Source organism: Prionailurus viverrinus, chromosome C1, assembly GCF_022837055.1.
Source record: "Prionailurus viverrinus isolate Anna chromosome C1, UM_Priviv_1.0, whole genome shotgun sequence".
NCBI classification, from domain to species: Eukaryota; Metazoa; Chordata; class Mammalia; order Carnivora; family Felidae; genus Prionailurus; species Prionailurus viverrinus.
In genome coordinates this window covers 121,111,899-121,135,325 of record NC_062568.1, presented here as the reverse complement: position 1 = coordinate 121,135,325, position 23,427 = coordinate 121,111,899, and the positions used below count along the sequence as shown (strand labels likewise).

General features: G+C 41.1%; 1 protein-coding gene and 1 long non-coding RNA gene across 5 annotated transcripts in view; one reads left to right on the top strand and one right to left on the bottom strand.

The window, feature by feature from the left end:
• Nucleotides 1-23,427, top strand: part of ELAPOR1 (endosome-lysosome associated apoptosis and autophagy regulator 1) — a 72,692-nt gene that overhangs the window by 3,433 nt on the left and 45,832 nt on the right. The window lies entirely within an intron of this gene.
• Nucleotides 11,770-23,427, bottom strand: part of LOC125172106 (uncharacterized) — a 64,880-nt gene continuing 53,222 nt past the window's right edge. Inside the window, exon 4 of the long non-coding RNA XR_007154592.1 lies at nucleotides 11,770-17,248. This is a non-coding gene — a long non-coding RNA (uncharacterized LOC125172106). The remainder of the gene's footprint in view (nucleotides 17,249-23,427) is intronic.

Below are 23,427 nucleotides of genomic sequence, written 5' to 3'. Positions count from 1 at the left end.
TAATACTCTTCATTGTTCTTACTCTCACAAAGCTGTTGGGAGGATTAAGTTAGATAACACATGTAAAACGCCTAGTGCATACCGTTGACATGTCATAGGTGCTTAAGAAATATTGGTAGGCAGGGGCGCCTGGGTGGCTCAGTCAGTTGAGCATCTGACTCTTGATTTAAGCTCGGGTCATGATATCACAGTTCCTGAGTTCGAGTCCCTCATTGGGCTCTGTACTGACAGTGCGGAGCCTGTTTGGGATTCTCTCTCTCCCCCTCTCTCTCTGACCCTCCCTCCTTCCTCCCTCTCTCTCTCCCTCTCAAAATAAATCAATAAACTTTAAAAAAAGAGAAATATTGGTAGGCAGAAGAAATAAGTACACAAATAATGATACATAAATGATAACATAAGGTTAACATGTGGTGAACAATGCAAGAGTGGCAATATAGACGTGAATAGGAAAAGAAGAAAACATATTTGAACAGTTAGCACTTGCCCTACTTCTGGAATAATCAGTAGGACTGCAATGGGCAGAGATGGATTAGATAGAGGGAGGGGCCTGTGGAAAGGTACACCAGGAAAATGCAAGGGATCCTGGGAAGAGCAAGTAGACCAGGCGGCTGAAATGTGAAGTAGGTGTGAGTACAATGGGAGATAAGGTTGGAATGTGGAGTCGGTGTGGGGTACAGTAGAAATCAAGGTTGGAGAGTTAGAAACCTGAAGTGCAGAATCCTTGAAGGATTTCTGGCGGAGGTAGTGGCCTGCTCAGAGCAGATTAGCATGAATGAAAGGTAAACATGGTTGGGGTGCCTGGGTGACTCAGTCGGTTTGAGAGTCCCGCTTCGGCTCAGTCATGATCTCACAGTTCGTGGGTTCAAGCCCCACATCAAGCTCTGTGCTGACAGCTCAGAGCCTGGAGCCTGTCTCCCTCTCTCTGCCCCTCACCCACTCACACTCTGTTTCTGTCACTCTCTCAAAAATAAATAAACTTAAAAAAATTTTTTTAAAAGAAAAGTAAACATAGTTGAGGTAGGCCAAAAGGTGAGAGAAGGAGATGGGGGCACGGAGACTAGTCAGGGAGGGGGCTAACAGAGGGACTGTGCTGGCTGGTGGTAATGGGACACATAGAGGTGTAGATATGAAAAATACACTGAAGGCTAGAGGGTTTGGCGACTGACTTTAAGTGCAGGGTGAAGAAAAGGGGCAAGCTGAGGGTTTTGGTCAGGGTTTTAGAGTGGGCATGGGAGATGCAGAGAGAACAGCTCTTGAATCAGAGTGATGGCCTTTCGCAGTTCTGACTTCCCCAGAGTCAGCCCCTGTACCAGAGGGAGAATAGCCTGAGACCCTGGCACCACACTTTACCCTCTGATCATAGCTTCTGGGCTTCTATATTTCCTCCTGTATTTGCTTCTAACTCGTTATTCAAGGTCTGAACTCCACAGGGAAACAAGTTGATCTAGAAAACATTGAGGACCTCTGAGCTTTCAGGAAATATTTCACTGAAAGCATAAGAGTTAAAGTGACTCCTTTGATTGGGAATCATCAAGGTTGGATGTTTAAAACATCCTGCCGTATTTGGTGGACAGGGGAAATTGAAAGTCTCCATTCATCATGAAGTATTTATAGGGTTGCAAGAGGTTCTGTTTTTGTTTGATATCAGAGGGCGCTAAAGAGTAATAAATTCTTGAGATCTGAAGACAGTTAGGAAGTCATTTTGTCTACTCTCCTGTCTCAAGGTAGGAGTATAAAACTGAACCAGACTGATCATTATCTGCCTTACTTTAATAGAAAAACTTTAAAAATTGTAAAAGTGACTCATTTCATTTACAGAAAACTTGGAAAAAATAAATAAAAAGAAGACAGTAGAAATCACCTATAATCCTAGCATTCAAACCATCATTTTTTATGTATGTATTTGTGAGAGGGAGGCAGACTAGTGGTACAGAGAGTGGGGTCTGGATATAATAAGTGGGGTGGGTTCAGTTTCCAGCTCCTCCATTCAGTAACTGTATGACCTTGGGGAAATTACTTAATCTCCTCAGGACTCAACTTCCTCATCATTGTGGTGGGAATATTAATAAAGACCACTTAATCACTATATTATGACAGTTAAGTGAGTTAATACATGTAAAGTGTTTAGAACAGTTACTGGTGCATAATAAGTACTCAATAAACATTAGCTGTTATGAATTTTTAGTGGAACTATGATTAACATGGTCTTAAGGTAGTAAAAAATTAATAATTTAATGGTGGTAAAAGTGTTGGAAAGGGGAAAAGAGTAGATGTGAAAGATATTCTGAGGACAAAGTTGGTAGAATTTGGCCAAGAGAGGGAAGAAAGCATAGCAGTTAAGGGTCTGGAGTTGTACTATCTAGATATAGTAGCCACTAGCCGTGCGTGGCTACCAAGAAATAAAAATGCAGCCAGTGCAGTGAGGAAATGAATTCTTAATTTTTGTGATTTTAAGTAAGTTGAAATTAAAATGCACACTCTATTCAATCATTGAAAAATTATTGGCTGTGTTTGGAACTACTTGGGTACTTTCATAACCATAAATTTATGAAATCTAAATAGAGATCAAGTATTTTTGATGAAGATGTAGTGTCTGAGTTCGGTTGTACGGTAAAATATAAAACACAAACCAGAGTTGGAAAACTTAGTACAAAAAATGAATGCAGAATACTTCAGTAATATTGCATGTTGATTGCATGTTGAAGTGTATTATTAAAATTAACTTCTTTTTTTTAATGTTTATTTGAGAGAGAGAGAGAGAGAGAGACAGATCATGAGTCGGGGAGGGGCAGAGAGAGAGGGAGACACAGAATCTGAAGCAGGCTCCAGGCTCTGAGCTGTCAACACAGAGCCAAACGCAAGGCTCAAACCCATGAACCATGAGATCATGACTTGAGCCAAAGTCAGATGCCTAACTGACTCAGCCACCCGGGTGCCCCTTATTAACATTAATTTCACCTGTGTCTCTTTACTTTTTCAAATGTGCCTGCTGGAAATTTTAAAATCTTGCATGTGGCTAGCATAGTGTTTCTACGGGACAATGGTGGCCTGGAGGTGATGGCTGTGTGAGTTTGTCACCTGCGGTTGAATCCTAGTTACGAATTTCAACTGCATTGTCTTGGGCAAGATACTCACCTCTCTTTGCCTCAGTTTTTTCATTTGGAAAGTGGGGATAATTTAGTTCTTACCTTTTATGGATTGGGGGAGGATTAAAGTGCTTTGCAAAATGCATAGTGTATAGTGAGTGCTTAATAAATGTGTTTGTTACTGTTTTATGAAATCTTTGTTAAAAACTTAGGAATGGGACTGAACTCCAGATTGCTTTATTCCCTTTTGTCCTATTGAATACTATTTTGAATACTACTGAATACTTTATTCCCTTTTGTCCTATTGAATACTTTTTAATTTCCCTTTTGTCCTATTGAATTTTTTTAATGTTTATTTATTTATTTAAGTAATTTCTACACCCAATGTGGAGCTTGAACTCACAACCCCGAAATCAAGAGTCTCATGCTCTTCCGACTAGCCAGCCAGATGCCCCTTGAATACTATTTTTAAATAGCTTTATTATTTTTGTAACAATGATACATTCTTATTCTAAAATTTCAAGAAACATAGAATGCAAACAAGGACACAAAACTTACCCAAAAGTTTGTAACCGGCTAAAATCACCATAAACATTTTGTTGCATGTTTCCAGACTTCTTTCTATACTTCTAGACTTTCTATACTTCTACACTTAGATGTATAGATAGAAGTATATAATTCTCCAAAAGTGGAATCATATCACACATGCTGTGTTATAACCTAATTTTTTCATGCAATAATTTACAAGAGACATTTCTGTTAATAAATATAGGCCTGACTTCATCATTTTTAAGGCTGCATAGAGTTCTGTAGCGTGTATATAATATAACCTATTTAATCAACTTAACCAATTCAAATGACTTCTAATTTCTATTACTATATACAATACTGAAATGAATGCTTTTGCATATATCTGTAAATACTTGCTCAATTGTTATCCTGTTAACTCCTTAAGTTATATTGCTAGACATGGAGATTCCTTGATCAAAGAGCACATATTTTTTAAAATATGTTTTTAAGGGGCGCCTGGATGGCGCAGTCGGTTAAGCGTCCGACTTCAGCCAGGTCACGATCTCGCGGTCCGTGAGTTCGAGCCCCGCGTCAGGCTCTGAGCTGATGGCTCGGAGCCTGGAGCCTGTTTCCGATTCTGTGTCTCCCTCTCTCTCTGCCCCTCCCCCGTTCGTGCTCTGTCTCTCTCTGTCCCAAAAATAAATAAGCGTTGAAAAAAAAATTAAAAAAAAATAAATAAATAAAATATGTTTTTAAGGTTTATTTATTTATTTTGAGAGAGAGAGAGTGGGGGAAGGGGAGAGAGAGGGAAAGAAAGAGAATCCCAAGTAGGCTCTGCACTGTCAGCACAGGGCCTGATGTGGGGCTCAAACTCACGAACCACGAAATCATGACCTGAGCTGACATCAAGAGACACATTTAACCAACTGAGCCATCCAGGTGCCCCAAGAGCGCATATATTTTATATTGCTCTATATTATCCAATTTCTCTTTTGAGGAAATTGCACCAATTTTATTTTCCAGTAAATGTCCTCACCTTTTCTCATACCTTTGGCAATACTGTCAGTCCTTTCAAACTTGACAGATCAGTAGGAAACACACACACATACACACACACACACAAACACACCCTTTGGTTTTGCTTGGTCCATAGCAGAAGGACCCCTCCTGTTTCAAGAAGGACCCCACCTAGAGCTCCCAACCTACCTTAGAGTGTTTCTGGAAGCTATTACTGCAACTGAGAGACAGAATCTTCCTCATTCTATAGCAAACAATATAAACAAATCCCTATACATCATCCAAGTCGCTTCTCAGCTGCTTCCTCCACCAGCCAGGAATGAATGAAAACTCTCTTTCACATTTCCCCACCTAAATGGTTCTGGGGTGGAATTGGGCTTGGAAGGCAGACTGTATACTCCCAAATTACCAATGCAATTGACTTACAAATTTGGTTAAGTGGTGAGAAAGAAAAGCAAAAGGTGTGGCAAGGAGGCCTAACCTAGATTATAGATTGGGAAGGTTAGAGCTGGCCACTCTGAGGAGTGGGTTTAAGTGGCGAGCTGAATGTTTGGAGAAGTTTGGCAGGTGAAGACGAGTGGACAAGTTTGCAGGCAGGAAAGAGTCTGTGCTTACAGGACAGAGAGAAGGCCAGAGGGCCTGACAACATGATTTTATACTTGCAAAATGAAGAATGTATATCCCCATTTCGAAGTTTCAAAACTATTAAAGGAAGACACGAGATCTTAATTAAAAGTCCTTGTTGGCATGGATTTGTTTAACAATTGTTATTTACTTTTACATTTTAAGGTAATATATGCTCATAATAATTATTCACATTTATTGAGTGCCCTAAGTGACCTACAGGCATTTGGTTCTTATAGGAACTCTAAGCAATCCATTTGGTCCTTACAGGAACTCTATGAGGTAGGCTGTTAATACCCAACCTCCATTCCACTTCCCATGGTTTCCTGTCTTCTTACCTGCTTCACTTTCTTCTACAGCACTCTCTGCCATCTGGCATATATTTTACATATAAACATATGTGTGCATATACACCCATATTTTTTAAATTGTCCATATCTTCCGACTAGAATGTAAACTCTTGAGGGCTGGTATTCTTGTATGTTTTATTCCTTGCCACATTTCCAGTGCCTGCCACAGAGAGATGAGACTGCCAGAGGCCACTTGGCTGGTAAGAGAGCAAGAACTCAGGCAGCTGAGCTCTTAATCACCGTGCTGTTTTCTGCATGTCAGTCCCAATTGTGCAGAGGGTATGAGCTGAGAAGTAAAGGTTTCCTCTCCTCCCTGCAAATCCCCAAAGGCTAACCTCTGTCAACTCCTGCTTAAATATATTCTTCTTGAAATGTTTTATGCCTGTACAAGCACATCTGTCTTTTCTTTTCACCTTCTATACAAATCAGATCAGAATATTTGTCCTGTTCTATAATTTACTGTTTTCCTTACTTTAGGCCCATGTCTTTATTTTTAACAACTGAATTGTGATTCATTATAAGCATGCGCTATGATTTATTGAAACAGAAACTTGATGAATAGGTCAATTCCAGTCATTTTTATGGTAACAGTGCCACAGTGAACATCCTCCTGTGTGTATTGAGGCATAATTGTTTGCTTGAGTCTGTCAGATGAATTCTTTCTGTTTTTCAGTTTTTATGTATTTATTTTGAGAGAGACAGACAGTGTGAGCAAGGGAGGGGGAGGGAGAGAGAGAGAGAGAGAGAGAGAGAGAGAGAGAGGGAGAATCCCAAGCAGGCTCCACACTATAAGCACAAAGCCCGACTCAGGGCTTGAACCCAAGAAACTGTGAGATCATGATCTGAGCCAAAACCGAGAGTCGGAAGCTTAACCGACTGAGCCACCCAGGCGTCCCTCATCGGATGAATTCTTTTTTTTTTTTAATTAATTAATTATTTTTTATTATTTATTTTTATTTTTTAATTTACATCCATGTTAGTTGGCATATAGTGCAATAATAATTTCAAGAGTAGGACCTAGTGATTCATCCTCTACATATAACACCCAGTGTTCATTCCAACAAGTATCTTCCTTAATGCCCCTTGCCCATTTAGCCCTTCCCTACCCACAACCCCTCCAGTAACCCTCAGTTTGTTCTCTATATTTTAAGGGTCTCTTATGTTTTGTCCCCCTCCATGTTTTTATATTATTTTTGTTTCCCTTCCCCTATGTTCATCTGTTCTCTATTTATATAGAATTTAAATTTATATCTTAAATTCTGAGTAAAGTCATATGATATTTGTCTTTCTCTGACTTATTTCACTTAGCATAATACCCTCTAGCTCCATCCACGTAGTTGCAAATGACAAGATTTCATTTTTTGATCACTGAGTAATACTCCATTGTACATATATGCCACATCTTCTTTATCCATTCATCTGTCATTGGACATTTGGGCTCTTTCCATACTTGGGCTATTGTCAATAGCGCTTCTATAAACATTGGAGTGCATGAGTCCCTTTGAAACAGCACACCTGTATCCATTGGATAAATACCTAGAAGTGCAATTGCTGGGTTGTAGGGTAGTCCTACTTTTAATTTTTTGAGGAATCCCCATACCATTTTCCAGAGTGGCCGCACCAGTTTGCATTCCTACCAGCAGTGCAGAAGCGTTCCCCTTTCTCCACATCATCAGATGAATTCTTTTTTTTTTTTGTCTTTGCTATCTTTTTTATTTACTTATTTTATTTATTCTTTATTTTTAACTTGTTTTATGTTTTATTTTTTAAAATTTACATCGCAGTTAGTTAGCATATAGTGCAACAATGATTTCAGGAGTAGATTCCTTAGTGCCCCTTACCCATTTAGCCGCCCCCCAATCCCTCCAGTAACCCAGTTTGTTCTCCATATTTATGAGTCTCTTCTGTTTTGTCCCCCTCCCTGTTTTTATATTATTTTTGTTTCCCTTCCCCTATGTTCATCTGTTTTACATCTTAAATCCTACATATGAGTGAAGTCATATGATATTTGTCTTTCTCTGACTAATTTCACTTAGCATAATCCCCTCCAGTTCCATCCACGTAGTTGCAGATGGCAAGATTTCATTCTTTTTGATTGCCGAGTAATACTCCATTGTATATATATATACCACATCTTCTTTATCCATTCATTCATCAATGGCCATTTGGGCTCTTTCCATACTTTGGCTATCGTTGATATTGCTGCTATAAACATGGGGGTGTGTGTGTCCCTTCGAAACAGCGCACCTGTATCCCTTGGATAAATGCCTAGTACTGCAATTGCTGGGTCGTAGGGTAGTTCTATTTTTAGTTTTTTGAGGAATCTTCATACTGTTTTCCAGAGTGGCTGCACCAGCTTGCATTCCCACCAACAATGGAAAAGAGATCCTCTTTCTCCGCATCCTCGCCATCTGTCGTTGCTTGAGTTGTTAACGTTAGCCATTCTGACAGGTGTAAGGTGGTATCTCACTGTGGTTTTTATTTGTATTTCCCTGATGATGAGTGATGTTGAGCATTTTTTCATGTGTCGGTTGGCCATCTGGATGTCTTCTTTGGAGAAGTGTCTATTCATGTCTTTTGCCCATTTCTTCACTGGATTATTTATTTTTTGGGTGTTGAGTTTGATAAGTTCTTTATAGATTTTTGATACTAACCCTTTCTCTGATATGTCATTTGCAAATATCTTCTCCCATTCTGTCGGTTGCCTTTTAGTTTTGCTGATTGTTTCCTTTGCTGGGCAGAAGCTTTTTATTTTGATGAGGTCCCAGTAGTTCATTTTTGCTTTTGTTTCCCTTGCCTCTGGAGATGTGTTGAGTAAGAAGTTGCTGCGGCCAAGATCAAAGAGGTTTTTGCCTGCTTTCTCCTCAAGGATTTTGATGGCTTCCTGTCCTACATTTAGGTCTTTCATCCATTTTGGGTTTATTTTTGTGTATGGTGTAAGAAAGTGGTCCAGGTTCATTCTTCTGCATGTCACTGTCCAGTTTTCCCAGCACCACTTGCTGAAGAGACTGTCTTTATTCCACTGGATATTCTTTCCTGCTTTGTCAAAGATGAGTTGGTCATACTTTTGTGAGTCCATTTCTTGGTTCTCTATTCTGTTCCATTGATCTGAGTGTCTGTTCTTGTGCCAGTATCATACTGTCTTGGTGATTACAGCTTTGTAGTATAGCTTGAAGTCTGAGATGGTGATGCCTCCTGCTTTGGTTTTCTTTTTCAAGATCACTTTGGCTATTTGGGGTCTTTTCTGGTTCCATACAAATTTTAGGATTATTTTTTCTATCTCTGTGAAGAATGCTGGTGTTATTTTGATAGGGATTGTATTGAATATGTAGACTGCTTTGGGTAGTATCAACATCTTAACAATATTTGTTCTTCCTATCCAGGAACATGGAATCTTTTTCCATTTTTTTGTGTCTTCTTCAATTTCTTTCATAAGCTTTCTATAGTTTTCAGTGTATAGATTTTTCATCTCTTTGGTTAGATTTATTCCTAGGTATTTTATAGTTTTTTGTGCAACTGTAAATGGGATCAATTCCTTGATTTCTCTTTCTGTCGTTTCATTGTTGGTGTATAGGAATGCAACTGATTTCTGTGTGCTGATTTTATATCCTGCAACTTTGCTGAATTCATGAATCAATTCCAGCAGTTTTTTTGTGGAATCTTTTGGGTTTTCCATACAAAGTATCATGTTATCTGCGAAGAGTGAAAGTTTGACCTCCTCCTGGCCAATTTGGATGCCTTTTCTTTCTTTGTATTGTCTGATTGCAGAGGCTAAGACTTCCAATACTATGTTGAATAACAGTGGCAAACGTGGACATCCCTGTCTTGTGCCTGACCTTAGGGGGAAAGCTCTCAGTTTTTCCCCATTGAGGATGATATTAGCGTTGGGTCGTTCATATATGGCTTTTATGATCCCGAGGTATGCTCCTTCTATCCCTACCTTCTTGAGGGTTTTTATCAAGAAAGGATGCTGTATTTTGTCAAATGCTTTCTCTGCATCTATTGAGAGGATCATATGGTTCTTGTCCTTTCTTTTATTGATGTGATGAATCACATTAATTGTTGTGTGGATACTGAACCAGCCCTGCATCCCAGGTATAAACATCAGATGAATTCTTAAATGTAGACATAGTGGGTCAAAGAGTCCAAGTGTTTAACATTTCAATAGATGTGTGTCAGGTTGGGAGCATGGGTTTTTAAAGCTAGCATTAGCCTTCTCCACCTGCAGTCAGATGGAGGAAGAGGGAGGCCTTGCCTGGTAAGACTGCTGCCAATTTATTCCCCCCCTGGGAATCACTGAGACCCAGAGGGCAGAGTTGAAGAGCCTGTCAGCTTTATCAAGCTGCCAGCTTTTCCGAGTCAGGGCAGATGGGCTTGATGGCTAATTTTGCCAGATTTTCAGAAAATAATTTGGTCCAATTTATAGCTTTTTCTCAGTCTGTATCATTCCTCTTGTAAGTGACAAAAATTGTGCCATTTGTCACATTTCTTCTTAAGCTCTCCTTCTATGTCATACCAGATAAAGCACAGAACAGATAATTATAGTTAGTGCTTGACAGCTGCCAAAAGAAAATATATTTTTCATACTTCCGAGCTCTCCACTTTTCAAAATCTTTTTAAGTCTGAGAGCCATAATATGAGGTTATCACCCATTCTTCTCTTTCGATTTGACATGTGTTATTAAAGGCATTTATAAAAGACCCACAGAACTATGTGGGGTGAAAAAATACGCTGATTTTCACAGGCCTAGAATGTGATTTTCTAAATTGGAATTGTACTGATGATACAAAATAAAATGCAAAACTAGTAATAATAATTGGACTTCAATAAGCCTGTGTGCTAATTGGAGTATCCTCTCTTTACTGCATGCACAACAGTCAAGGAGACCTGTTTCTGAATTAGAAAGGAAACTGAAATTGGCTAATTTTCTGCTTGAAATTGATTATTTTGCCCTCCAACCTCAATCATGTGAAAATAAAAGAGTGGCTAATAATCCACCAAGAGGAAAGATAAAGGAAGCATCAATTGTATCTGTTCATCTGACTTGGTTCAGATTCTCATAAGGATGGTGCTGGCTCAGGATAGCACTTTGGAAAAGTCAGGCCTGCCAAGCCCTGTGCTGAACTAGATGCTCCATAAAGTTTGAATTAATGGGTCAACTTACTTTCCTTGTAAAACATTTGTTTTAATAAATCAGTGCTAGAGCTCCCATTTGCATACATTCACCTGTATGTATAAATCATCTGTAAAAGAAAAGAAGGGATTGTGGGGTACCTGGGTGGCTCAGTCAGTTAAGTAAGCATCTGACTTTGGCTCAGGTCATGATCTCGCAGTTTGTGAGTTTGAGCCCTGCATTGGGCTCTCTGCTGTCAGTGCGGAGCCTGCTTCAGCTCCTCTGTCTCCCTCTCTCTCTGCCACTCCTGCACACGTGCACTCTCTCTCTCTCAAAAATAAATGAACATTAAAGAAAAAAAATGTTTAAACAGGGCACCTGAGTGGTTCAGTTGGTTAAGTGTCTGACTTCAACTCAGGTCATGATCTGGCGGTTCACGAGTTCCAGCCCCGAGTTGGGCTCTGTGCTGACAGCTCAGAGCCTGGAGCCTGCTTTGGGTTCTGAGTGTCTCCCTCTCTCTCTGCCCCTCCCCCGCTCATGCTCTGTCTCTCTCTCTCTCTCTCTCTCTCAAAACTAAATAAACGTAAATTTATTTTTCTTTTTATTTATTCATTTATTTTTTTATTTTTTTAAATTTACATCCAAATTAGTTAGCATATAGTGCAACAATGATTTCAGGAGTAGATTCCTTAGTGCCCCATTTAGCCCATTCCCCCCTCCCACAACCCCTCCAGTAACCCTCAGTTTGTTCTCCATATTTATGAGTCTCTTCTGTTTTGTCCCCCTCCCTGTTTTTATATTATTTTTGTTTCCCTTCCCGTATGTTCATCTGTTTTGTCTCTTAAAGTCCTCATATGAGTGAAGTCATATGATTTTTGTCTTTCTCTGACTGACTAATTTCACTTAGCATAATACCCCCCGGTTCCATTCACATAGTTATAAATGGCAAGATTTCATTATTTCTGATTGCTGAGTAATACTCCATTGTATATATATACCACATCTTCTTTATCCATTCATCCATAGATGGACATTTGGGCTCTTTCCATACTTTGGCTATTGTTGAAATGTAAAAAAATTGTTTAAAAACTTAAAAAAAGAAAAGAAAAGATGGGATTATGACCAAATATAAAGTAAATAACAGCTTAGCAGCAAGTCGTAAGAAAACAAAGAACTATGGGGGGTGGAGGGGAAGACATATTGTTAAACAATCACATGTGTTTTTAGCCCTAGGTTATCTAAAAGACTACTGATTTTTATATTCACCAGCTAGTTTTTCTTAGGTGGGGACAGATTCAGGTAAGGTTTCAGAAGAATGTGTGATTGTGGCCAATGTACTTGGTTGTGTTCAATGTAACTCTCATTCTAGTCAGATGACGAGTGACCAAACGGAGTGGGCATGAATGAGTGTGAGCAGAAAAAGGTGGTACCGCTGGGAATATGCAACAGATTCTCAGGAGCTTCTCTGAAAGAGGAGACATCCTCTTAATTTTTAGATAACTTAAAAATCTCAGGCTTTGTTTTTGAAGTTATTGATATCACCCCATTTCCATTAAAATCTTTATTTTATATGTGCAGAAACTGAGGCCCAAGGAGATCAACAGGTTGGTTCACTCTGGGGAGTGTCGTTTAGATATAAAACTGTGACCTCACAAAAAACTGCTGTTAAGGTGGATCTCAGTAGCCATCCAGACATAAGGCATCCCGACTAGCTCCCTAAGATAGTGGAATGGTGCTTATCCTCAGGTGGGTTATATTGCTTAACAATTACAATTGTTTAAAAAAGTACTTTTCACCCCAGATAATGAGAGGCTCACTATTTCTAGAGTGAACCCCCTACTATTGGGGTAAAAAGTATTCTTTTCTAAACTTTGTAATTATGAAGCAACATAATTGGTCCTCTGATGTCCCTATTGTTTATGACACTCGTTTCCTCCATCCTAGACCCTTTCTGTTTTTTTCCTTCTTAGGAAGATTGACAGATACTGTCCGTATTGGTACCTAAGCCCAGAGAACAGTTATCGTTAGAGTACTCACAGTTTGAAAACATTAATGACAGATTTCCTCTAGAGATCATGGGCCATCGTCAAGTTTTGTCCACCAAATACTTATTTTTTTCTCTTATATATTTAATCCTCTGAAATTTAAAATAATTCACATACCAAGTATTTATTGAACATCATGCACTGAAGGAACCCTGGAAGAATGATAGGACATGAAACTGACATCGATGCCACCTACAGTCTTTCAAGGAACAAGCAGTTACAAACGGAGATCAGTGCATGATAGGATGAGGCCAGATCGGAAGGAGCAGTGGGCAGAGCACTGCCCCTGGAGCCGGGTTCATATCCCTGGTGAAGCTTCACTGGCTGTCAGACTCAATTGTCAAAGGAACTAATCATATGTAATTTGAAGGATTTTTGTGAAATTAGAAATGAGAAATAAGATATGCACAGTGACAAGTTGTATTTGTTTGTTAGGGCTGCAGTAACAGAGTGCCACAAGTTGGATGTCTTAGAACAACAGAAATTTATTCTCCCACAGTTGTGGAGGCAAGAGGTTCAAATTCAAAGGGTCGCGGTGCCTCTGTGGTGGCTCTAGGGAGGAGTCTTCCCTTCTCTTCCTCGCTTCTGGTGGTTGCCAGAAATCCTTGGCACTCCTTGATTGGTAGCATCACTTCAATCCTTGCTCTCTTGTCACATGGTCTTCTCCTGGTGTGTTTCTGTGTCTTCACATGGCCTTCTTATAAGGACATCAGTTATTGAATCGAGGGTCCGTCCTACTCCAGTATGACCTCATCTTAACCAATGACATCTGCAAACACCCTATTTCCAAATAAGGTTACACCTTCTGAGGCTCTGGGTGGACATGACTTTTGGAGGGACACTATTCAGCCAGTACACCAGCACACAGTAAGTACTCAGTAAGTTGAAGTGATTATGGTTACCAAGAGCCAAAGTGCAAACGAACCGAGAAAAGCAATTTCAGTACAAGCTGGTGTGGTTAAGGAGAGCTTCTCCAAAGATGTGAGAAGGTCAAGCAGGGCTTTAGAGAAGTGGTAAAATTTAGATAAGAACTGAAGGTGTAGGTATGGTGGGGGAGGAGAACGGCATATCAATATTTTAACAATGGGACTATTAACCGTGTAAAATCAGCTATTAATGAGACAAATCTCCTTTGTTCCAACAGGAATTAACAACTACAATCTTTTTCTGAATGGATAAGCACATATATTGTCTATTGTTATCTATTATCTATTACCTTATAACCAATGACCCTAAAACTTGGTGGCTTAAAAATAGCAAACATTCATGATCTCCGTTTCTGTGGGTCAGGAATTTAAGAGTGGCTTAGCTGGGTGATTCTGGCTCAGAGTCTATCATGAGGTTACAGGCAAGATATCAACCCGTGTTGCAGTCCCCAAAAGCTTGTTTGGAACTTGAGGATCAGCTTCCAAGATGGTTCACTCACATGGCTATTGGCAGGAGCAAGTTCCTCCCACATGGGTCTCTTTATAGGATTGCCAGAGCGCCCTTACCACATGGCAGCCAGCTTCCTCCAGAGCAGGTAGTCAGAGAGAGAGTGAGAGACAGCGCAAAGAAGCATCCAGGGACCCTTTTATGACCTAATCTCAAAAAGTCACACACTATCACTCTTGCCATATTCTTTCTGTTCTTTAGAAGCAAATCGCTGAGTCCAGCCCCAACTCAGGGGGAGGATTGAGCTCTTTCTTCCTTTGGAAGGAGGAGCGTTCAAGAATGTGTGGACATGTTTTAAAACCACCACATCATAGTACATCATGAAATCATCCATTCCATTAACTGTTGGACTAGTTTCCTAAATTTGATGTTCCTAAATCTCCATGTTATTATTATTACTATGTATTAATACAATAATCATTTTGAACCTGACAGTATGCCAGACACTGTGCTTGCAGCTAGAGATTTGGAATGCATTGGTCCAATGCTTGCCTTCAAGGAGTTTATAGTTTAGTGGGAGAGGGACTTTGTCGTAAATATAATGCTCTTATATAAGTGACAAAAGTGAATATAAACAAAAGGCTTTGCGTTTGCACTATAAGAAGGAAACTGCAGAAATCAGAGAAGGCTTTTAGGGGTAGGTGGTATCTGAGGGCCTAGGGTAGCACCTCAAGCCTAGCCACCTCTTGGTATAGAGTAGATGCTGGGAAGGTCTCTGGGGAGGGACATTCTAGGCCAGGAGATGGGAATGTGCAAGGTTTGTATGGGGGATTTTCAGGTTGTCCAGGGTGGCTTTCATGGAAGGGGAAGGAAAGGGAATGGGAAGATGGATTGAGGCCGGTCTTAGAGGCTCTTATAGAATAGACAGTATTAGGGAGAAAGATTGAACTTGATTCTGAACACACTGGAGTTTTTTCAGGAGGGTAGCGAATGCTTAGATAGGTGTTTTGGAGAATAGAAAAAGTTAGACCAGAGAAACCAGTGTAGCTGTATGTATGAACTCATTCATTCACTAATTCATTCACCCATTCATTCATTCATTCAACAAACTTTATTGCAGACCTGCTATGTTGCCAGGCATTGTTTATAGTCTAATGGGATATACACATATCTGAAATCATCACAGAGATAAAATTACAACTGTGACAAGTGCTACAAAGGGAAGGTACACGGTGCAATGAGAGCACCTATTAGGGGATTTGACTTAAGCAGGAAGTTCAGGTAACTCTTTTCAGGGCAGTGATAACCCAGCTAGGGTCTGAAGGATGTCCAGCAGTAATAAGCCATGAAGGGGTAGGAATCAGCACATGCAAAGGCCCTGAAGTGAGTACAAAGGACTGAAAGAAGGCCAGTATAGTGTGAGGAGCAGGGAAGGAGAACATGGTGAGAAATAAGAAAGGAAAGGAAGTCAATCAAACCATGAATGATCTTATTTTAATTAAGTAATTAGCAGTGCCTCCACCTATAAGGACTTCAGTTTTCAGGAAATATTCCATCAAAATAGTAAAAGCCAAATATAATACAAAGATTATGGCAGGAAAAATACAATTTAGAATGACAAATCCAGAAAAAATAAATGAATATGTGAACCCTATGCAAGCAAATGGACTGGAAACTTGACCCTGAGCTTCCTGGTGGCCAAGGTAAAAAATGAAAACGTTATAGAACATTCTCAGAGCCCATTAAGAAAACACATGAGAAAATTACTTAGCGGGAAGATGCAACAGAAAGATGTACTGATAGGGCAGCTGTGGCATGAGAATGGGAAGGATTAGGAACATCAGAGGAAGACATTGCAGAGAGATTCATTGATTAGTCAATATATTACTGAGACTCTATAGTATCTGTGGATATTATCTCTCAGTATCTTTGGAGATTGTTATGGGGCCAGTGATTATTATTTGTCTCTTGTATATATGTATATGATATAGAGATGGAATATATCTTCTTTTCAAGCCAAGATAATTTCCTTTGGTCTCCAATTGAAATCGCAGGGGATACAGTGTTTTGATTGCTGTCTATTAACCATTACAGAAGTTGGTACTGCTTGGAGTGAGAGGAAAAAACAAGATGGCTTGTTTATCAGTAAGTGTAAAAATAAAGAAGTAGGGGATTTGTCCTGATTTCTCCTGCTAAAAAGCAGGATCATCTGAGGCCTTCCTGAAAATTAGGGAGAATGGCATCCTGCTTTAATTTCTTCCATCAGATTTCACTCTTGGACCCAGGCCATTTCTGCTTTGGCAAAGCAAGGGGTGCTGATGTGAGCTGTGTTCCCAGTGATGGTGCTCCAGACTGGCCCCAGGGGAACCTTTCGAGATTGTTGTATGCAGTGGTTGCCAGAACCTCAGGCACCGTCAGGTGCCTGGCGGTGGGTGGGGGGATGCGGGAGGGCGGGAGGAACTCTGTTACCAATTTTAGTACCGCATAAAGAAGCCTTTCATTTTCTACCTCCTAGCAGAAGCCATCTGAAAAAGTGAATTTAGGCAAATGGCTTGAAGTTGAGCATTCTGCTTTGGACCCTGTTCTTTCTTCCAGCCTCTTGCTTTAGCTTTAGGTTTTCAGATTTTCTTCGACAAAGCCTCACAGCCTGCTCCAGGCAGAGCCCAGCGGTGGAACTCTGGTTTGGGCCACTCACAGGCCTTCTCCACCTCACAGGGTTCCAGGGCCTCTCCCTGGCTGGCATCTGGCTGCCACCCTCGTCTGCCACCAAGACCCTTAGAAAGAAGAGTGACTTCCTTTAAGAATCAGCTCATTCTTGCAAAGGATTGCTGAGTCCTGGCCCTCTGTCCCGTGAACAGATGGCCTCTATGATGGTCCCCTCGGTTTACCGATAACAAGCAGTTAATCTGTTCAGTTGGCTGCTGTGTCTCCTGCTCTGGTCTTTTCTTCATGACTATGCAGCTGTGCAGCTAGTTGGTTCCACCTGGATCTTCACTTCATGCAATTTTGAAATCCTTTGGCAGCTTTCAAAGCTTCTTGCCCTGGAGAGAGAGGCCTGTCAGCTCTTCTTTCCCAGTGGAAAGTCCTCCATGGTGTTTCATCAGAGCTTCTCCCAGGGATGTCTCATCACTTCCAGCAGAGCAAAGAAACATGAAGAAAGGGTTCAGATTTAAACACTTACCTCCAGGCACTCTCCTCCCTCCTTTTAATTAATTAATTAATTAATTAATTAATTTTGAGAGAGAGAGAGAGAGGGGAAGGGGTGGGGGGGGGTCAGAGGATCCGAAGTGGGCTCCACTCTGACAGCAGAGAGCCCATTTTGGGGCTCGAACACAGGAATCACCATGAGATCATGACCTGAGCCGATGCTTGACCCACTGAGCCATCTAGGCACCCCTCTCCTCCCTCCTTTTAAAAAATACTGGAGTAGGGGCACCTAAGTGGCTCAGTCGGTTAAGCATCCAACTCTGGATTTCTGCTCAGGTCGTGATCTCAGAATTTGTGGGTTTGAGCCCCACGTGGGGCTCTGGGCTGACAGCTCAGAGCCTGCTTGAGATTCTGGCTCCCTCTCTTTCTGCCCCTCCCCTGCTTGCACGTGTGCTCTCTCTCTCTCTCTCTGAAAATAAATTTAAAAACCATAAAAAAACAATAAAATAAAGTAAGAACACTGGAGCCATGTAACTTTTCAGCATAAAAAGCAGTGACAGTGGTGGGAATTGGAAGACGAGGTTTCTGGAAATCCTATAACTGCATAGGTGACTAAAAAAAAAAAAAAAATGACCAAGCCAATCTCTAAGTCCCCACCCACTCTCGACATCTCCCAGCCAGCTTCCTGATTTAGTGAAGGGGCTCCCCGCTGCAGCTGGTATGAGCAGCACATGGAGGGCTTGCTACACCCCAGATTGCTGGCCCCACCTTAGAGGTTCTGATTCAGTGGGTCAATGAAAAGGCCTAAGAATTTGCATTTCTCACATGAACTTATTGAGGCTGGTGGTCTTAGGTCCACACTTTGAGAACCACTGCTTTAAATTTAATGGAAAGGAGGGGCGCCTGGCTCAGGTCATGGTCTTAGAGTTTGTGAGATTGAGGCCTGCATTAGGCTCTGCACTGACAACACATAGCCTGCTTGGCATTCCCTCTCTCCCTCTCCCTCTCTCTCTCTCTCTCTCTCTCTCTCTCTGCCCCTTTCTACTGCCCGACTGCACACACTCTGTCTCTCAAAATAAATAAATAAACTCTAAAAAAATAATAATAGGGGCGCATGGGTGGCGCAGTCGGTTAAGCGTCCGATTTCAGCCAGGTCACGATCTCGCGGTCCGTGAGTTCGAGCCCCGCGTCAGGCTCTCGGCTGATGGCTCAGAGCCTGGAGCCTGTTTCCGATTCTGTGTCTCCCTCTCTCTCTGCCCCTCCCCCGTTCATGCTCTGTCTCTCTCTGTCCCAAAAATAAATAAACGTTGAAAAAAAAAAAAAAATAAATAATAATAAATTTAATAGAAAGGATAAGAGTTTTGAAGACAGGTGGGTTTGGGCCTGAGTCCCAAACCAGCAGCTTACCAGCCATGTGACTTTGGGGCATATGCCTGAGCATCTCTGAACTAATTTCTTCATTCTTAATATGGGGTAAATAATATCTACCCCACAGTTCATTGATCCAACACATATTTGTCATATAACTATTGCAGTACCAAGGTTCTAAGCTAGCTGGTGGGGACATGACAATGAATGAGACCATCTTTGATGTCAAGGGATTTGGGGTAGTTGTAAAGATTGAAAAGAGAAAATTTGCAAAGTTTGAAGACCCTGAGAGATGTCTATTAAATATTCATTTTATTTCCCTCAGAGGAGGTCACATGATGCTGCTTTTACTTTTTTCAGGAGGGGGTGTCCAAAAGAGTCATCCTCAAATTTTATAGTATAGGGCCTAGAGTCATACTTCTCTCTTTGTCTAGATAGAAAATATGAGGTATGGGCACTGGTGTCAGTTTAGTTGTGTCCTCCAAAACTCATATGTACCTTGGAGTAACCCCGATGTCCTCCAGCACCTCAGAATGTGCCCTTATTTGAAATTTGGGTTTTGGCAGACTGTAGTCAAGATGAGGTCATTTGGGTGGGCCCTATTCCAATATGACTAGTGTCCTTATAAAAAGTGGAAATTTGGACACAGACACACACACACACACACACACACACACACACACACACAAGGGAGAATGCCATGCAAAGATTGGGGTTATGTTGCTGCAAACCAAGGAAATCCCAGAAGTTGTCGGCCATCACCAGAAGCTAGGAGGGAGGCATGGAACAGATTCTCCCTCTCTTGTCCTGTAAAATGAAAACTGTACTGGTGCCTATATATGCCGGGACCGCCTTGATCATATTGGTATCTCCTCACCATATCCATGGTAAATATTTTAGCTGAATTACTCTGAAGTAAAGCAGGAAACATCTCAAAGGATTATGGTGACGGCATAGGGTAGGAATAGAGATACGGTAGAAGTAAGCAGGGGCCAGGGAGTGAAGTGAACCTTGCAGGGAGTCTGGTGCTTACTCTGAGGGCAATGGTGGGGCAGTGGTACGTTATGTTTTGTGGTTCAAGTGGGTCACTCTGGCTGTGGCCTGGAGAGTGGCTTGGAGGAAAGGAGGGAGCCAAGCCCAGGAGACAAGCGAGGAGGTTCCTCTAGGCAAGAAGTAATTGTGTTTTGTCTTCATTGGTAGCAGTGTGGATGGAGAGAGGTGGACTGACTCAAAAGATATTGTGGAGGTAGAAAACAGATAGGTCTCAGTGATTACGTGGGGCCTAAGAGAGGTGTCAGGAACACAGTTGCTGGCTTGAACAAGTACTGAATGTAGCAGTTTCAATATCAGAGCAAAAAGACAATGCCAAGACTGGTATTTTATCTTTTAAAGTGTTTGGGCGGGGGGGTGGCTGGGTGGCTCAGTCAGTTGGCCATAAGACTCCTGAATTCTGCTCAGGTCATGATCCTCATGGTTCATGGGATCAAGCCCTGAGTCAGGCTCTGCATTGACTCACTCTGCAGTGTGATGCCTGCTTGGGATTCTGTCTCTGCCCCTCCTACACATGTGCACAAGCACATGTTCTTTCTCTCTCTTGAAATAAATAAATAAACTTAAAAAAAACCTACTTTAAAAAAGTGTTTGGAATTTATTAAATATTTTAAAGAAATAAGTAAAACTAAATATTTAAACATTTTTTGAAGTTTTATTTATTTTGAGAGAGAGAGAGAGAGAGGACATGTGCACATGAGTCGGGGAGGGGCAGAGAGAGGAGAGAGAGAATCCCAAGCAGGCTCTGTGCTGTCAGCACAGAGCCCAACTCGGTGCTTGATCTCCCAAACCATGAGATCATGAGCTGAGATGAAATCAAGGCTCCCCCACTCAACCAGCTGAGCTACCCAAGCACCCCACTAAATAGCCAGACTTTTCAAGTGCACCTTCTATAACACATTAAGTAAATCACATTCATAAAAATATAAACATTATTATCATTCTCATATAAATTGTTAGCAGATAAAATTAATGAAAATAAAGTATTATTCAACAAACCCTAAAGACCATTATTGCTACCACAGGTGGATTACGGTATCATTCAGTTAGGTATGGAACACCAGGTGGGGAGGGTAGTTAAGAACTATTTTTATTTATTTTTTTTTTACTTTTTATTAAAAAAATTTTTAATGTTTTATTTATTTTTGAGAGAGAGAGAGACAGACAGACAGACAGACAGACAGACTATGAGTGGGGGAGAGGCAGAGAGAGAGAGGGAGACACAGAATCTGAAACAGGCTCCAGGCTCTGAGCTGTCAGCACAAAGCCCGACGCGGGGCTCAAACTGGGAACAACGAGATCATGACCCAGGCTGAAGTCAGATGCTTAACCAACTGAGCCACCCAGGTGCCCCTATTATTTTTTTTAATGTTTTATTTATTTTTGAGAGGGCATGAGTGGGGGAGGAGTGGAGAGGGAGGGGGACACAGGATCTGAAGCGGGCTATGTGCTGACAGCAGCAAGCCTGTTTTGGGGCTCGAACTCACAAACCGAACCATGAGATCATGACCTGAGCCAAAGTCACATGCTCAACATACAGAGCCACCCAGGCACCCTGAGAACTATTTTAAAATGTTGGTTCTGATGTGCCTGATGAAAACCTGCATAGGCAATTAAAGCTAAGGGTCGAGGGCACCTGGGCAGCTCAGTCAGTTAAGCATCCGACTCTTGATTTTGGTTGAGGTCATGATCTCACGGTTCAAGGTTTGTGGGATCAAGCCCGGCCTTAGGCTCTGCTCTGACAGCACGGAGTCTGCTTGGGATTTTTCTCTCTTCCTCTCTCTCTGCCCTTTCCCCACTCATGTGAGCACTCTCTCTCTTTCAAAATAAATAAGTAAACTTAAAAAAATAAGGATAAGGATCAGGAGCTCTGGGGTAAGGGCTGAGCTCAAGGTATAAACTTTGAATTATCAGTCCATGAAGGCAATTGAAACTTTGGAAATAGCTTTGTGTAAGCGATTTGAACTGAGCTTTAGGAAAGTCTAGGATTTTAATTGAACTAGAAGATGTGTAGGTGGAAGGATGGATTTACAAACTGAGGAAAAGAGCAAAGCAAAGAAAGCTATGGTGTTAAGATTAAGTGGATACTGTTAGCCGTGCGCTGGCCAATGTTTAACAACTTGCTCTTCAGAGGTGAAGGGAAACCCTGGTTTATCGTGTTTGCTGATTTCCATGGTATAAATGCTCCCATTAGAGTCACTGTCAAGCTATCAGCGTCACTGAGCATGGGGTTGGGAACAGATGAGCACAATCAGCTGTTGTAAGCTCATGTTGTGAGCAAGTGAACTTAGCCCACAGCTAGACGCAGTCCTGATGGAGAGGGAGGGTTCTATCTGGGAGTGGTGTTGGATACATTGAAGATAAAGTGAACAACTAGCGTGGCTGTGAAGACAGATGACAAGTGTTGACAAGGAGGTGGAGAAATCGAAACCTTCATACATCGCTTCTCGGCCTTTTGGCCAAGGTCAAGTGTAGAAACCTTCATACAGTGCTGCTGGGAATATAAAATGGTGCAGCCACTGTGGAAGGCAGTTCGGCAGTTCTTCAAGAAGTAAACGTGGAGTTACCATATGACCGAGCAATTCCACTCCTAACTATATTTCCAAGAGAACTGAAACATATGTTAACACAAAAACTTGTCCATGAATACTCATAGCAGCAATATTAACAATAGCCAAAAAGTGGAAACATCCCAAATGTCCGAGTAATGAATGGATAAATAAAATGTGGTATATCCATACAATGGAATGTTATTGGGCCATAAAAAGAAATTAAATACTGATACAAGCTACCACATGGAGGAACCTTTGAAAACCTTACGCTAAGTAAGAGAAGTCAGATACAAAAGGCTGTCTATTGGGGGCGCCTGGCTGGCTAAGTTGGTAGAGCATGAGACTCTTCATCTCTGGGTCATGAGTTCAAGCCCCATTGGGTGTAGAGATTACAAATAAAATAAAATAAAATAAAATAAAATAAAATAAAATAAAATAAAATAAAATAAAACGGCCACCTATTGTATAATGCCATTTATGTGAAATGTCAGTAATAGATAAATCCATGACACATAGAGTAGACTGGTGGTTGCCAGGAGCTGGGGGAGGGGAAGATGGAGAGTGAATGTTGATTGGTAAGATTTTGAGGACTCTTAACCCCCAGTTTGAGAAACAATATTCTAAGAGATTGTGGCATGGCAGCTGTTCAGATATGTTTGCTTCATTGGAATTATTGAAGCCCTGACTGCTGACCTGGCTCTCCAGGCTGGAAGTCTCTCCACCAGGTCAAGTTCTCCATCACAAACAGCTAACACATCTGAATATGAAGCTGTCCTTGGAGAGCTTTGCATAGGCCAACCTAGTTGGCCTGTGTCTTTCATGCATGATTAAAAGCTCAGGTGAAAAAAATTTGATGGAACATTTTGATCTCATTAAAAACCAAGAAAAGCACATCTTTGAAATATAATCTCATAAAACCCTGCTTGTAGACAGATGTGTGTACCAAATTCTCACCTATCAGAAAGGGATTGAAATTTATAAAGGGACATTTTGTTTCCTGGCGACAAAGCCATTTCAATCCTAGGGATATTTACAAGCAATACCAAAAAGCTCTCTGCACCTGACAGACTGGCTGCAGGTACCAAGTGTCTAAATGTCAGCGACCAGCCTCTCTCTTGGAGAGATTAGCTTTGGAGGAGTTGTTGGGGGAGAAAAAGTGGAAAAAGAACAGATGTTATTTTATATGTATGA